Source organism: Somniosus microcephalus, chromosome 8 (assembly GCF_052327205.1).
Source record: "Somniosus microcephalus isolate GS21.2 chromosome 8, FLI_Smic_1.0, whole genome shotgun sequence".
NCBI lineage: Eukaryota > Metazoa > Chordata > Chondrichthyes > Squaliformes > Somniosidae > Somniosus > Somniosus microcephalus.
In genome coordinates this window covers 26,476,404-26,489,495 of record NC_140994.1, presented here as the reverse complement: position 1 = coordinate 26,489,495, position 13,092 = coordinate 26,476,404, and positions in this window count along the sequence as shown.

The following is a 13,092-nucleotide window of genomic DNA, read 5'->3' as shown; positions in this document are numbered from 1 at the left end:
AAAATGAATTAGACCCACTCACCAGCAATTAGCGTAATTGCTGTTGTTAAGCCAGTGTAATTAACATTTTACCATTGTGTTAAATCTATGCCATAAAATACAAAGCGGGATGACGGCATTTTTAAAATTACCAACAGATTCCTGCCCACCAAATCTTCAACATTATGCAATATCAATGGGTGCAGCTACGTATGAGAAGTGTGGGGAAGAAGTGATTAGATGACCAGATGGAAAGGTTGATTGCTTCTAAAAAAATAATCAACGTGTCTTTAATTTAAGCAATAATTAAACGAGGCTTGCTCTAAAACTGCATTTTCATTCCACTAAATGTTCTCTTTCCTCCCCCCACCCCCCATAGCTGAGGAGTTCAAGTTAGTCATACACAAGGTAATCTGGCATTCGACAGATCTCAGTCTAAACATCTCATTGGACAGCCACTATTTAAATGTCTGATCAATAGTCTGAACCACAATGGTCGGATTGCACGTTTTGAATGTCAGATTGTGGTCCTGCTGGTTTTATGCCACTGTCACTGATTAATGTGTTACAGACAACACAAACTCTACATCAAAAGGTCAATTGAAAGTTGGCATGAATTTATGCAATCCAACAATTTACATTGTGCTCTCTCATTTGAATCTTGCTCTTTGTGGATATTAATTATGATCTATGCATTCTAACCTAACCTGTACATCTAAAGCTTAAACAAAGGGGTAAGTTGTTTAAAATGTATGTTCTCAAAAGTTTATATTACTGAACTGTGTATTTAAAAAAAAATAATGCCATGAAATTTGTAGAATTTCTTAAAATTTGGTAACATTAAATTGTAAGGGGACAACACCACATTCACCTTGCTAAAGAAAGCCATCTGAAAGCATATTAATGTCAAGTTTAGAGTGTCTTCACATTGTTTCAATTACTGATAAACAAACACTGAAGTAAATTTCACTGTAGAACCAATACTTTTTGGTGGATTGTATGACAGTGAGGTCAGACAATCACACTGTTCCAGTGTGATAGTACTCTGCGTCAAGGGCCCTTATGCAATTATATCAAAACAGTGAGCAAATGGATGTCTTTGACCTACCACAGTTCTGTAGTTGTCAGATTTAGAGACTGACATACAAGTAAATCCCCAATTGCTTTGAGCAATACTATTACACCAGACCCATTGCCTGGGAACAATTATTCTATCTCAACCTGGTGCTGCTGTCAGAGTTTGTGGTTTCTGCTCTGAATATTAAACCTAAGCACACAAAAGTCCCTATTGTGGAGAACAGTTTGAAATGGGAGTGCTAAATTGCTTCATATTTGCAGGATTTGATTGCTTCAGGTGATACAGGCCGAGCAGCAGGCCTATTGCCTCTTGTGTTTCAAGCTTATAAATCATCCCTTTGACAGACTGCCATAAGCAGTACCCAGATTCTGATGAACACTCAGTATTTCAAGCAAACTGTCAAACTTCCCGTGCGTGTACCCGTATTTGAAGAGCAAAAGTACTCGATGTTTCATGACATTTTCATACCCTGTTCATGTTAAGCAGGGCACACTCAATCCCCTCCCACCCCCACCCCACCCCCCACCTTCGCATAAAAGTAAACCCGAACTCAAAAGCAGAATTTTGAAAACTTGACTTCCTTGGATGAGATTCTGAGGGAAAACTTCCTTAACTCTTTATTTGCCAACAGGATCTGGGGAGGTCCCAGTCTGTCTGTGTGCCGCCTTTAAAAAAATATATATATATTCAGCTCAAACACTGATACAATACGAGTATTACAGAAATGAACCTACTCAAATATTAGGAATAGATTTATTACTACAAAATTAACCTTACACAACTAAAACAAACACGTAAGAAACCTTTAGAAGGAATCAGTGCTACTTTTGCTCCCTCTGGATGTAGAATTTGAGTTTGCTGGGGCGGGAAACAGGAGGTGGCGGATTGGTCGCTCATTATACATCCTGCTCGATTTTGTCCTTTCCATTGACTTCATCGAGTCAAAGTTGCATTTTACCCCCTCCCGCTTCCCATTCCCCACATTTTCTTTTCTCTGCACTCTCTCTCCCCTTTTTCAATTATTTCAACTTTATTTTTATCCAGTGCATCCTGCTCTCTCGGTTTTCATACTTTCTGATCACTACCGAATCCAGCACTGCCAGTGAAATATACCTCTAGATCCTGGCAGAGATTGCCATCTTGATTTGCTGATATGTACCACATTGCAAACATTACAAAGTAACAGCACAGAAACAGGCCATTTGGCCCAACAGGTCCATGCCGGTGTTTATGATCCACACGAGCTTCTCCTACCCCTCTTCATCTAACCCCATCTATTCCTTCCTCCCTCACGTGCTTACCTATCTTCCTCTTGAATGCATCCTTGCTATTCGCCTCAACTACTCCCTGTAGTAGTGAGTTCTGAATTCTAACCACTCCCTGGGTAAAGAATTTCTCCTGAATTCCCTATTGGATTTATTAGTGACTATCTTATATTTATAGCCCCTAGTTCTGGTCTCGCCCACAAGTGGAATCATCTTCTCTACCCCAGCAAAGCCTTTCATAATCTTGAAGATCTCCATCAGGTCACCCCTGAGTCTTCTCTTTTCTAGAGAAAAGAGCCCCAGCCTGTTCAATCTTTCCTAATAGGTATAACTTCTCAGTTCTGGTATCATTCTAGTAAATCTTCTTGCCACCTTCTCCAATGCCTCGATATCCTTTTTATAATATGGAGACCAGAACTGTTTACAGTACTCCCAAGTGTGGTCTAACCAAGGTTCTATACATTTAACATAACTTCTCTTTCCATACAAGTTTAACACAACTTCCCTATACCATGTTCTGTTGGTCGAGTTAGGATTACCAGCTAGATTGGATTGGATGTACAGATTATGAACAGTAATCCAATCTGAAAACAAAGTCTTCCCTGCCTCTTTGTCAGGATCAATTCCTCCAGACTAGGCCCTTTTCCAGGAGAGCTGTGTATTAGTACTTTCCTGTATAATACAGGAATTCTTATAGTTATGGGTACATTGGAAATAACTAGTGGAAATTGTTGCATTAGGAACAAAGGGGGTGATTTTGCCAATGGGGAGCTTTTGGAGGCGGGACTCCCACTTGTCGGGTTTCAGTCCCGCCTCCATCAACTTCTGGCCAACCCACGCTATTTTCCCTTGATTGACCTTGTTAAACCCGCCCAGCGGGCTCAGCAGGCCAATTAAGGGAAAGCCGATTAGAGAGAACGTCAACGTATGATGTTTGATCTGTCAAATCTTTGACAGATGAATTGTCCTCGTTTGACAGCTCTGTGAAACTGTTAAACACTGACATTCTCTATAGTTTGATGAGGTCTTGAATTCAAGACCCCATCAAACCTCTTTCTTTTGCAGAAATGAGATGGTTGTTGCATTGGAGAATGCAACAGCCATCTGTCATCTCTACCGCGGAGGTGCGAGACTCTCCGCATACACACTGATTGAAGCCTGCAGGAAGAAACAAAGGTAACTACACTTTTTCTAACACTTTGAACTTATCTCAGATACTCGCCTCTCCGCACTTGCACCCATCACTTACCTTCACAGCACACTTTTGGACCCCTCCGACCCCCTCCAACACACAATTAACAGGCAGTTAATTGGCTTTAATCCCTTCCCGCCTCCAAGGAGACAGGACCTGGCGCGGGACGGCTACCCGCCTCCTGGCAAGATGGCATGGAGGCGGGTTGGGCACCTGCCCCCAAATCCTGCCATTTTCCCGACAGTCCCGCCTCCATACCTGCCTCCCCAGGGCTGGCAAAATCACCCCCAGAATGTTTGATACTGGGACTGGGCAAATGGACTGCAACAGTCTCTTTTGATCTTGTACATTCTTATGTTCCCAACGAGTCTGCAGCAGAAATGATTATTGTTACCACCAAAGTGTCCAAAGTCCAACGGCAGATGCATTTCAGGACTTCAACAAAAAATACAGAAGTGCTCAAACGTCTAACCCGACTTGCAATGCAAAGCTGAAGTACATAACTGGTCCTAACTTATGCATGCATTGCCCATTTGTATCTGAAAATTGCAATCGGGGGTCTGACAATTGGTAGCTGGCCTCAACCATGTACAGGTATACCTAAACATTGTCTTGGGCATCAATGGGTCGCTGAGGTTCCCCCCACCTCGATTCTTTTTTCCTGTCGCCTCTTTTGCAGATGAGAAATGGGCAGCCAGCAGTTGAAAATTGCCCCCATTAAATCAAGGCCTTATCTGCCTGTCTCGGTGAATGTAAAGGACCTGATGGTGCTATTCAAAGAAGAACTAAGAATTCTCCTGGTATCCTGGCCAACATTTCACTCTCAACCAATACCACCGAAAACAGATTGGCCTAGAAATTCAGTTAAGGCCCGCCAGCAGGCTAACGCCCAAAAGTTAGCGCTGCGCGTGGAGCCCGTTGCGACCGTCAGAAATTCACTTTTAGCGCCCCAATTCGGAACCGGGCGCTGTTCCAGGGTGTGCCCGCCTCCGCTTGGGGCGCTGAAAGTGAATTTCAGCGCTCCAGCTGCCGCTGCGCCACCCGATGCGGTGCGGCAGGCTGGGGTACTGCAGGCCTTCTCCTTCTCTTAAGGAGGAGCTGCCTGCAGCCGTGAGATCGCCGCTGGATTCTGCCAGCAAATGAGCCCAGCACCACGGAGAAGTGCTGGACTCACGGGAATCAGCCACCAATGCCGCGGGGGGGTGGTGGAGGAGGCCATGGAGGGAGGTGTGGGCAGGCGGCCGCCGAAAAAGCGGCCGGCCGCACCTCCACCTTAAAGCGCCCCAGTAGCGCAGCAGTACGGCCCCGTTTCACGAACGTTGTTTGCGGCCGCTGCAGAAGAGGCGGCCACAACTAAATATGGGGTTTGGGCCGGAAGCGGGGCGGTACCGGGGCACTGCGCACACCGATGACGTCATCGGTGTCGGCGCAGCGCTACTGGCTACCGCCGCCATTACCGCAGCGCTGAATATCAGCGCAACCTCTTATACTGGCGCAGAAACCCTCTTTAGGCGCCAACTGGGCGCAAAGCTTGCAGCGCCCAACTGAATTTCTAGGCCATTGACTGGTTATACATCCAGGTTCCTGTTTCTAGGATTTTTCTGTGTAAAAATTGGACTAATCCACTCTTCTCACAGGAGAAGCTGGCACACAACAGCAGGTAGAGTACCAGAACAGGAGGGGATCCTGCCACTCTTCAGAGAGTGACAATGATGGAAGAGGCTGCCATTGACATCATTGGCAGAGAGGCAGAGAGACAACATGCAGCATCGGAGATGGCCAGGCTGGAGGCATGTAGTATATTGGCATGTGACAACATCATACCCGTACCTAGAGTCATGAGTTATACAACACAGAAAGAGGCCCTTCGGCCCATCGTGTCTGCACCAGCCATCAAGCCCTATCTATTCTAATCCCATTTTCCAGCACCTGGTCTGTAGCCTTGTATGCTATGGCGTTTCAAGTGCTCATCTAAATGCTTCTTGTTAGTTCCTTTTCATGCTGTTACTTTGTAATGTGGCACATATCATGAACCTTCTTCTGCACTTCCTGCCATGCCTTCCTTTGTGCATGGAACCTCGGCTTCACCAGATCTCTGATGTACCGCTTTGATTATTGCCTTTGCTGTATAGTGGTTGACTACCCTGTAGCACCAGAAAGATCATTTTTTTCAAAAACTGTTGTCACGTCCCAGTCTGTAAACCAGGCTTTTCAAATTAAACACCTATGATAAAAGGTCACCGACCTGAAATGTTAACTTTGTTCTTCTCTCCGGAGATGCTGCCTGACCTGCTGAGTGTTTCCAGCATTTTCAGCATCCGCAGTATTTTGCTTTTGTTTTAGGCTTTTCAAATTTATTGGCTAGCCATAAGGACAAAGCTTTGTTCGCTCCAGTGCGCTCCACAGCTGGCTGAATGAAATTTTTGGCACTTAGGTTAAGTAACAGGTGACTGCAAGGTGTGAGACCAGCGTTATTTCTGGTTCATTGTGATTGCTTGCTTTTCTGTCACTCTGCTATTGAATTTCTTCATGAATTCAGCAACAGGAAAATCACGACCAACCACATTTTGATTAGCTGACACTTAAATCTAGAAAAATAACATGGAGAAACTTTTCTACCTGAGAGAGCAACTATGAATTCTACTGAAATCCATTCAGTCACTTTCCATGGATATTCTGAACACTACAAGGCCCTTCTAGTCCTGTCGAGCTTCCCAAATGCTCCCTGTGGAGACTGGTGAGCTTTATCTTTGGCCCCTCTCTGAAGAAACATAGAAACATAGAAGATAGGAGCAGGAGTAGACCATTCGGCCCCGCCATTCAATGAGATCATGGCTAATCATCCAAATTCAGTACCCTGTTCCTGCCTTCTCTCCATATCCCTTGATCCCTTTAGCCTTAAGAAATATATCCAACTCCTTCTTGAATATATTTAATGAATTGGCCTCTACTGCCTTCTTTGGCAGAGAATTCCACAGGTTCACCACTCTCTGGGTGAAGAAATTCCTCCTCATCTCTGTCCTAAATGGCTTACCCCTTATCCTTAGACTGTGACCCCTGGTTCTGGACTCCCCGACCATCGGGAACATCCTTCCAGCATCTAGTCTGTCTAGTCCTGTTAGAATTTTATAAGTTTCAATGAGATCCCCTCTCATTCTTCTAAACTCCAGCGAGTACAAGCCCAATCGACCCAATCTCTCCTCATACGTCATTCCTGCCATCCCAGGTATCAGCCTGGTGAATCTTCGCTGCACTCCCTCCATGGCAAGAACATCCTTCCTCAGATAAGGCGACCAAAACTGCACACAATACTCAAGGTGTGGTCTCACCAAGGCCCTGTACAACTGCAACAAGACATCCTTGTTCCTGTACAAGGCGATTGGATGCCACTATGGTTGTCCATGCTACAGCTTGGGAGGCTTTGCCACTCAGAGATGTGAGGAATTTGGACCGCCCCCATGGAACAAAGTGGGCCAGACCTCAGGTATACCAAACTCTCTCAATCACCTTGACTTCTTTAAACCCCTTGCAATGTGTGGCTGGATAGATCCATTCACATGGTGCATGTACTTTTGAAACACTTTATTTTGTTGGCATTCCACCCTTATCATTGTTACCACTGTTACTAATCTCATTGCTGTTCATGTGATTCGATGCTGTTACTTAAGTGGGGGGGGGGGGAAAATCCTTGAAGAATTTTTTTTCTTCCAAAAATGATGCTCCCTTCTTTTCTTTTTCAAGCCAGTGAACTGGATTGATATTCACATAGTGCATCCGCTGGATAATTACCTCTAAATTGCCAAATATTAGAAATTACTCAGGAAATTTGAGGTTCCTGCCAAGAAAAAAAAATAAGAGGACATTGTAGCTCGCTATGTTAAACTGGTTTCGTGCTTACATTTTATACTGTTCAGTTATGCTACAAAAGCAAATTGTTTGCCCTTGATTTACAATCTCTCCACTGATCCTATTCATATTTTAATAGCCTGAAAGCATTTGAAAAGCTGAGCACATTTTAAGTAGGCCCAATCAGCAAAGCAAGGATATTGTAATCTGTTAAAATCAACAACAAACAATTATTCCATGTAATTAAAATAACAATCTGCGTCATTATTTAGTTTTATTTTACTGCCTGTGATGTAGTTTTCTAAGCTGCGCACATTTTGTGACAATGTAATTTGGGATGCACAATAAGAAATTACATTTTATGAGCCACAGTAATCACTAATTAGAGCTCTTTGTGGTTCCCAGCAAATGAGGCAGATATGACACAAAATGTGGACTAATAAAAAGAATCGCAAGCACAGATCTGTGCTATATTTTCTCTTCAATCCTAACAAGCATATTTCTTGAAGAAAGCCTCAGTCAAAAGGTTTAAAAATCTCTCTGAATCCATTACTGTACAAGTTTGTTGCAAATCGCTGTGATTTATATCTAAAAGGGGGACATTTAGATGTTGTAGTTGAGAAATGAGGCGTAACTACTTCAGCCCTGAAATTATACTGCACGATTTCATTATACAAATGCTTAATTCATTTTTATCAAATCGCTCTATCTGCTATTTTAATAGAGGTGTTAAACCATTTATTTTAAATGGATAATGCAGCCATTAAGGTAGCAAATAGCGAAACTTGATATGACTGCATTAAGTGGTTATGGTAATATTGCACAGCGCCATTTACAGGTTCATGGGGTAGATTTTATCATTTTGCACTCCTGGCATAGATCTTTGTGTGACGATTTTCCATCCATTTATATTATTGGATGGCTAACTGTGTGGGGTGGGCTGACCTCTGCGCCCGCATTCCTGTATTGTTGGCCCCTATTTTTGGATTCTCCCACAAGTGGAAACATTCTCTCCACATCTACCCTGTCCAAACCATTCATAATTTTAAAGGCATTTATCAGGTCACCTTTAAGTCTTCTCTTTCGCTTTGTCCTAGGAGTGCTCCTTTCTAAAATCTGCCCTTGTATGGCATTTTAGCCATGATTTGGACTCCGGAGCAAGTAATTCAATATCAAAATTTGCAGATGATACCAAACTGGGGGGTGGGTGGAGTGGGGGGGGGGGGGGGGGGGAGGTGGTGGCGGTATAGCTAACACTGAGCAAGAATGCAACATCATTCAAGAAGACATTAGAAAACTTGCAGACTGGGCAGTTAAGTGGCAAATGAACTTTAACATAGATAAATGTGAGGTAGGAAAAATAGAAACATCACCTACACCTTACAAAATAAGAAACTGAATGGGGTAGAAGAGCAAAGGGATCTAGGGATACAGGAGAACAAATCATTAAAAGCAGCAAAGCAATTAAAAATGCTAACAAAGCACTGAGATTTATTTCTAGGGGTATAGAATTCAAAAGTAGTGAAGTTATGATAAACTTGTATAGGGCAGCACGGTGGAATAGTGGTTACCACTGTTGCCTCACAGCGCCAGGGACCCGAGTTCGAATCCGGCCTCGGGTGACTGTCTGTGTGGAGTTTGCACATTCTCCCCGTGTTTGCGTGGGTTTCCTCCGGGTGCTCCGGTTTCCTCCCACAGTCCAAAGATGTGCGGGTTAGGATGATTGGCTATGATAAATTGACCCTTACTGTAGGGGGATTAAATACGTGGGGTTACGGGGATCGGGTGGGATATGTGTCGGCGCAGGCTCGATGGGCCGAAATGGCCTCTATCTGCACTGTGGGGTTTCTGTGATTCTGTGACCCTGGTCAGACTACACTTACAACACTGTGCACAGTTCTGGTCTACATACTTTAAAAAGGACATAGAAGCACTGGATAAAGTGCAAAAAAGATTTACAAGGATGGTACCAGAACTGAGGGATTACAGCTACCGGGAAAGATTGAACAGGTTGGGGCTTTTTTCTTTCGAAAGAGAAGACTTAAAGGTGACCTGATAAATGCCTTTAAAATTATGAATGGGTTGGACAGGGTAGATGTGGAGAAAGTATTTCCACTTGTGGAAGAATCCAAAACTAGGGGCCATGAATACAAGATAGTTACTAATAAATCCAATAGGAAAATAAGGAGAAATTTCTTTACTCAGAGCGTGGTTAGAACTTGCTACCACAGGAAGCGGCTGAGGCAAATAGCTTAGATGCCTTCAAAAGGAAACTAGACGAGTACACGAGAGAAAAGGGAATAGAAAGGTAAGCTGAAAGGCGGAGGTGAGGTAGATGGAATGGGAGGATACTCGTGTGGAGCATAAACACCAGCACAGATTAGTTGGGCTGCATGGCCTGTTTCTGTGCTGCATATTCTGTGTAATTCTATGTAATGTTAGCACAGAGCCAAATGTCCTGTTGGCTCTTTATTAAGAATGAAGGATGCAGGCCTGACTCATGCTCCGCTCATCTCAAAGCCAGCTCTGCCAGACTGCCTAAGGCAGGCATCAGGTCCCTCATGTCCATAGGTAACGGGCCTAATGCCTGTTTTAAGTGGCCGCCAGGGACGCCTGAATGATGGCCCAACCCAATTTCGTGTTTTTCAGGCTTCCTTGGGGCGCTGGACGTAGGCGCTAAAATTGGCCCTTGTTGCGCTCGTTTCACATCCATAAAATGGGTGCAATGAGGTTCAGTATCTACCCCATTAACTTCTGCAACAAATCTCCATAAACATCCTTATACGAGGCCAACTGGTCTCCTTGTCACGCTCTGCTATCTAGTGGTTAAAGCAGTGCAATGCACCACTGACTTCCAATTCAATGCCAGGATTTTATTACTGGCATCCTTCACAGTACTTACTTTATACAACATGTTTAATCAGATAGCCTGTTTCTACTCCACCCAATCCTCATCTCTATCTATAGTCCTTAAATGCACCCATTGTGTGGCCTACTTGTCTTAGATTGAGATCACTAGTCAGTTGACCCCAAGGCCCGACCTCTACTTAATTAAATACCAGATTAAGCTGATGTAGTTATTCAGCTGAAATCTCAGGTTTAAGTCCGGAAGTTTAGATACCATTGAAACTGAACTCGAGACTGACATTAATGAACTAGGAAAAGATCACCTGTTCACCTGACTGTTTCAACCCTAACAATGTGGGTTTTTTCCCCCTAAACGAGGAAACATTTGATTCTAACAGAACAATAATAAACTAAGCACCGTACCTACTGCATAGTCTGTTGATGTTTGAAAACATTAATCAGGTGGTTTTCACTGTAGCATTGTTGCTGTGCCTGGCAGTGAGAGGTTCAAAACCAATTAACTTTTCAGGAGCTGTTCTTTCAAGCAGCTTTAAACACATCAATACTTTTATATTTTACAAGAAGGTTTAAATCCGTGCTCACGTTTTATGATAACTATTGAGAGAGATAAAAAGAAAAAGACTAAATGAACCCTTTTGGGGATGCCAGAAGTAATGTTGCACCAAAGCAGCACGTGTAACAGGATTACAGGGCTTTTTAAAAAACCGAATACTGAAAAAATAGAACAGTTCCAGGATTTCCTACATTCTTCTAATTCTACATTATGATATTCAGCACAGGTCTTAATTGAAGTGGATGTTACTATAGAACGGTGCAATGGATATTCAACCGCCAAAGCGTTAATAGACTAATGAGCCGTTTTCATTACCTGTGCATTTGCAATAAAGATCAGATGAAGAAGAAGAAGGGAAACCAGAAGGTCCGTGACAAAAATTCAGCATGAACTGATTGATTTGCATATGTATGGACAATTATTTTAGCTCACTAATTAGAATGGATGTGTGTACCAGGCCTTTCTGGAAATCATTTTGGTAGAAATTGCATGGTGGATTAAATAAAACAAGTTAATGCTTTTCTTAAAACAATGGAGAAAAGAATTTCACGTCAATGCATTCTTTCTTAATATGGTACAAACTAGATGCCAACCCGTATGGTTGCCACCATCTTGTTTTACTTTGGCTGCTTCAGATTACAGATCAGCCAGTGGCTCAGTTGGTTTGCCTCTGAGTCCGAAAGGGTGTGGGTTCAAGTCCAACTCCAGAGACTTGAGCACCAAAATCTAGGCTGACACTCTGGTGCAGTACTGAGCCAGTTCTGCACTGTCAGAGGTGCCGTCTTTTGGATGAGACATTAAACCAAGGCCCCGTCTGCTCTCTCGGGTGGATGTAAAAGATCCCATGGCACTATTTTGAAGAAGAGCAGGGAATTTATCCCTGGAGTCTTGGCGAATATTTATCCCTCAATCAACACAACAAAACAGATTATCTGGTCATTATCACATTACTATTTGTGGGAGCTTGCTGAGTGCAAATTGGCTGCTGCGTTTCCTACATTACAACAGTGACTACACTTCAAAAAGTACTTAATTGGCTGTAAAGTGCTTTGGGACGTCCGGTGGTCATGGAAGGCGCTGTATAAATGCAAGTCTTTCTTTAATTATAGTTGGGATCAGAGTCTTCAGGTCCAAATGGCTGCAGTTCTTACCCATGCTCCTTAGTGTAGATGAAACAGTTCTATAATTTGGAACAGTTTTTTAAACCAATAAGCAAGTATAGAGCGCGTTTACTGATATTAAAGAACTGGCATAATATAATCTCACCTTATGAGATGACAAGCCAAAGTAGAAAGAAGAGGAGGGATAGATAGACTTAAAGAATGAAGGAAATAAAAAGAAAAGATAGATAAAAGGCGACATTGAATAACAGTGTGTCCTTTTGTAGAGTTCATCTTAATCTTGACCTAAAGCTGTGTGCACATTAGGGTAGAAAGTGCACTTTGTTGCGCATACTTTGTTGGACTGGGGTGGACAAATGTGAGAAGTCACACAACACCAGGTTATAGTCCAACAGCTTTATTTGAAGTCACAAGCTTTCAGAGCGCTGCTCCTTCCTCAGGTGAAGTGAAAAGATGCATATAGGCACAGCATATATAGTCAGAGAATACTGCCAGATGATTACAGGTAATCTTTCTAACTGCCCTTTATCCCACCTCAGCAGAGAGATAATCACAGCAATCAAAGGTGTGGATGGTGTCCAAACAGGTCAGTCAGGAAAACATTACATCAAAGAACAATGAGGTGGGGTCACCAGGGGTCAAATGTTGCAGATGCTGGTGTCTGTATGAAAAACAAAAAACAAACAAAGAACAATTAAAAAAAAAAGATTTTTTTTGCTGGAAATCACAGCAGGTCCGGCCGCATCTGTGTAGAGAGAACAAGCCAACGACGACTCGAGTCTGGATGACTCTACATCAGGTGGGGTTACATGTAGCGTGACATGAACCCAAGATCCCGGTTGAGGCCGTCCTCATGAGTGCGGAACTTGGCTATCAGTTTCTGCTCGACGATTTTGCGTTGTCGTGTGTCTCGAAGGCCGCCTTGGAGAATGTTTACCCGAAGATCGGAGGCTGAATGTCCTTGACTGCTGAAGTGTTCCCCGACTGGGAGGGAACACTCCTGCCTGGCGATTGTTGTGCGGTGTCCGTTCATCTGTTGTCGCAGTGTCTGCATGGTCTCGCCGATGTACCATGCTCCGGGGCACCCTTTCCTGCAACGTATGAGGTAGACAACGTTGGCCAAGTCACATGAGTATGTACCATGTACCTGGTGGGTGGTGTCCTCACGTGTGATGATGGTATCTGTGGTG